Genomic DNA, 4631 nt, shown 5'->3' with positions numbered 1-4631 from the left:
GGGGCTGGCCATTTGGCCATGCCTGGACCATTATCACTTATGTATTTTCAAACGGTAGAGTTTCTGCACTCCATAGATTAAGGTGTGGAGCTCTGCTGTTCCTCATGATTTAATGCAAAGTACTACTATTTTCTATTCAATTCAACTTATTCCGCTTCTAAGATATCCATTCGCACCCAAGAACATGATGAATGTGATGATTATGTGACGCTCATCATCATTCTCACTTATGAACGCGTGCCTGACAAATACTTCCGTTCTACATGCAACCAAGCTAGAATGAGTATCTCTTAGATATCTAATACAGGGGACCAAGTCCGAGTTATTAGTATCTTCGTGGTATAAGTTAGAACTCATGGATGGCCATTCCTGAGATCCGGAAAGTCTAAACCTTGTCTGTGGTATTCCGAGTAGGATCTGGGAAGGGATGGCTGTGACGAACTTCAAACTCGCGAGTGCTGGGCGTAGTGACAGACGCAAAAGGATAGTAAATCCTATTCCAGTATGGTCGAGAACCTCCAGATGATTAGCCATGCCATGACAGAGCATTTGGACCATTTTCACAGAGAGGATGGGATGTAGCCATTGACAACGGTGATGCCCTTACAGAAAGCTTGCCATGGAAAGGAGTAAGACTGATTGAAAGACAGCGGGAAAGTAGAGATTCAGAGGAATGAAAGCATCTCTATACGCTTATCTGAAATTCTCACCAATGAATTACATAAGTATTTCTATCTTTATTTTCTGTTTATTTATTATTATTATTCGAAAACTCCATAACCATTTGATATCCGCCTGACTGAGATTAACAAGATGACCATAGCTTGCTTCATACCAACAATCTCCGTGGGATCGACCCTTACTGACGTAAGGTTTTATTACTTGGACGACCCAGTGCACTTGCTGGTTAGTTGTGCGAAGTTGTGAAGTTATGTTTGGACCATGGTATGGTGCACCAGTTATTGGCGCCATTGCCAGGGAGAGAACGAACAACAAATTTTACAACCTCAGAGTAACAATTTCGCATACCAAGTTTTTGGCGCCGTTGCCGGGGATTGTTCGAGTTTGGACAACTGACGGTTCATCTTGTTGCTCAGATTAGGGAATTTTCTTTTTGTTTTATTTTCAAAAATATTTCATCAAAAATCTTTCAAAAAAATTTTTTTTTCCTTTTGTTTTCGAAAATTATTCAAATTTTTTAAGAATGAATTCTAGTGTTTCATGAAGCATGTAGAAGCCTGGCTGGCTGTAAAGCCATGTCTAATTCTTTTAGACTGAGGCTTCCACTTATAAGTATATGAAGTTGGATGAAGTTTCAGCTGTTGTATGCCTGATTTGTATCTTCTAAAGCTTGGCTGGCTATTAAGCCATGTCTAACCCTCAGATTGGAGCTTTAGACTAAGAGTGCAAGATTCCTGGAATTCATATTAAAAAATTTTGGAATCTTTATTTTTCTTTTTCACATTAATTTTCGAAAAAAATAAAAAAAATTTATAAAATGATAAAAATAAAAAATATTTTGTGTTTCTTGTTTGAGTCTTGAGTCAATTTTTAAGTTTGGTGTCAATTGCATTTTTTTTCTAAAAAATTTATGCATTTTCGAAAATTCATGCATTCATAGTGTTCTTCATGATCTTCAAGTTGTTCTTGGCCAGTCTTCTTGTTTGATCTTCATATTTTCGTATTTTGTGTCTTTTCTTGTTTTTCATATGCATTCTTGCATTCATAGTGTCTAGACATGAAAAATTTCTAAGTTTGGTGTCTTGCATATTTTCTTTTCCTGAAAAATTTTCAAAAATAAGTCTTGATGTTCATCTTGATCTTCAAAGTGTTCTTGGTGTTCATCTTGACATTCATAGTGTTCTTGCATGCATTCATTGTTTTGATCTAAAAATTCTCATGCATTGAGTCATTTTTATGTTTTTCTCTTTCTTCATTAAAAATTCAAAAATAAAAAAAATATATCTTTTCTTTTTTTTCTCTCTCATAAATTTCGAAAATCTGGATTGATTTTTTCAAAAATTTTTAAAATTCAGTTGTTTCTTATGAGTCAAATCAAATTTTCAATTTAAAAATCTTATCTTTTTCAAAATCATTTTCAAAAATCAAATCTTTTTCATTTTTCTTATTTTTCGAAAATTCTAAAAATATTTTTCAAAAATATTTTTCTTAATTTTATATCATATTTTTGAAAATATCATCAACAATTAATGTTTTGATTCAAAAATTTCAAGTTTGTTACTTACTTGTTAAGAAAGATTCAAACTTTAAGTTCTAGAATCATATCTTGTGATTTCTTGTGAATCAAGTCATTAATTGTGAATTTAAAAATCAAATCTTTTTCAAAACTAATTTCAATCATATCTTTTCAAAAATATCTTTTTACCTTATCTTTTTTTCATATCTTTTTAAAACATATCTTTTTCAAAAATTTGATTTTAAAATATCTTTTCTAACTTCTTATCTTCTATCTTTTCAAAATTGATTTTCGAATTTGTTTCAACTAACTAATTAACTTTTTGTTTGTTTCTTATCTCTTTCAAAACTACCTAACTAACTACCCCTCTCTAATTTTCGAAAATACCTCCCTCTTTTTCAAAAATTCTTTTTAATTAATTAATTGTTTAAATTTTAATTTTAATTTCAATTTTCCTTTAATTTTCGAAAATCATTAACTATTTTTCAAAATCAATTTTCAAAATTTCCTCTCCCTCATCTCCTTCTATTTATTTATTCATCTACAAACACTTCTCTTCACCAAAAAAATTCGAACCCCTTCTTCTCCTCTGAGTTCGAATTCTTCTCTTCTACATTCTTATTCTTCTTTTCTTCTACTCACCCAAAGGAATCTCTATACTGTGACATAGAGGATTCCATATTTTCTTTGTTATTCCCTTCTTTGTCATATGAGCAGGAGCAAGGACAAGAACATTCTTGTTGAAGCAGATCCTGAACCTGAAAGGACTCTGAAAAGGAAACTAAGAGAAGTTAAAATACAACAATCCAGAGACAACCTTACAAGAATTTTTGAACAAGAAGAGGAGATGGCAGCCGAAAATAATAATAATGCAAGGAGGATGCTTGGTGACTTTAATGCACCTAATTCCAATTTACATGGAAAAAGCATCTCCATCCCTACCATTGGAGCAAACAACTTTGAGCTGAAACTTCAATTAGTTTCTCTGATGCAACAAAACTGCAAGTTTCATGGACTTCCATCTGAAGATCCTTTTCAGTTCTTAACTGAATTCTTGCAGATATGTGATATTGTTAAGACTAATGGAGTAGATCCTGAAGTCTATAGGCTCATGCTTTTCCCTTTTGCTGTAAGAGACAGAGCTAGAATATGGTTGGACTCTCAACCTAAGGATAGCCTGAACTCTTGGGATAAGCTGGTCAAAGCTTTCTTAGCCAAGTTTTTTCCTCCTCAAAAGCTGAGTAAGCTTAGAGTGGACGTTCAAACCTTTAGACAGAAAGAAGGTGAATCCCTCTATGAAGCTTGGGAGAGATACAAGCAACTGACCAAAAAGTGTCCTTCTGACATGCTTTCAGAATGGACCATCCTGGATATATTCTATGATGGTCTGTCTGAATTAGCTAAGATGTCATTGGATACTTCTGCAGGTGGATCCATTCACCTAAAAAAAATGCCTGCAGAAGCTCAAGAACTCATTGACATGGTTGCTAATAACCAGTTCATGTACACTTCTGAGAGGAATCCTGTGAGTAATAGGACGCCTCAGAAGAAGGGAGTTCTTGAAATTGATACTCTGAATGCCATATTGGCCCAGAATAAAATATTGACTCAGCAAGTCAATATGATTTCTCAGAGTCTGAATGGAATGCAAGCTGCATCCAACAGTACTCAAGAGGCATCTTCTGAAGAAGAAGCTTATGATCCTGAGAACCCTGCAATAGCAGAGGTGAATTACATGGGTGAACCATATGGAAACACCTATAATCTCTCATGGAGAAATCACCCAAATCTCTCATGGAAGGATCAACAAAAGCCTCAACAAGGCTTTAATAATGGTGGAAGAAACAGGTTTAGCAATAGCAAGCCTTTTTCATCATCCACTCAGCAACAGACAGAGAACTTTGAGCAAAATACCTCTAATTTAGAAAACTTAGTCTCTGATCTATCTAAGGCCACTCTGAGTTTCATGAATGAAACAAGGTCCTCCATTAGAAATTTGGAGGCACAAGTGGGCCAGCTGAGTAAGAAGATCACTGAAACCCCTCCTAGTGCTCTCCCAAGCAATACAGAAGAAAATCCAAAAGGAGAGTGCAAGGCCATTGATATAACCATCATGGCCGAATCCAAGGAGGAAGGGGAGGATGTGAATCCCAAGGAGGAAGACCTCCTGGGATGTCCAGTGATCAATAAGGAGTTTCCCTCTGAGGAACCAAAGGAATTTGAGACTCATCTAGAGACCATAGAGATTCCATTGAACCTCCTTACGCCCTTCATGAGCTCTGATGAGTATTCTTCTTCTGAAGAGAATGAGGATGTTACTGAAGAGCAAGTTGCCAAGTTCCTTGGTGCAATCATGAAGCTGAATGCCAATTTATTTGGTAGTAAGACTTGGGGAGATGAACCTCCCCTGTTCACCAATGAACTAAATGCATTG

At 35.2% G+C, this 4631-nt stretch overlaps 1 non-coding gene across 1 annotated transcript; it reads right to left on the bottom strand.

Moving 5' to 3' along the window:
* Nucleotides 1–3440: 3440 nt before the first annotated feature.
* On the bottom strand, nt 3441–3548 carry LOC112787199 (small nucleolar RNA R71). Its single transcript, XR_003194625.1, has one exon. It is a non-coding gene; the product is annotated as a small nucleolar RNA R71 (small nucleolar RNA).
* Nucleotides 3549–4631: the final 1083 nt, after the last annotated feature.

Source organism: Arachis hypogaea, chromosome 20 (genome assembly GCF_003086295.3).
Source record: "Arachis hypogaea cultivar Tifrunner chromosome 20, arahy.Tifrunner.gnm2.J5K5, whole genome shotgun sequence".
Taxonomy (NCBI): domain Eukaryota; kingdom Viridiplantae; phylum Streptophyta; class Magnoliopsida; order Fabales; family Fabaceae; genus Arachis; species Arachis hypogaea.
This window is presented reverse-complemented; position numbering and strand designations above follow the sequence as displayed.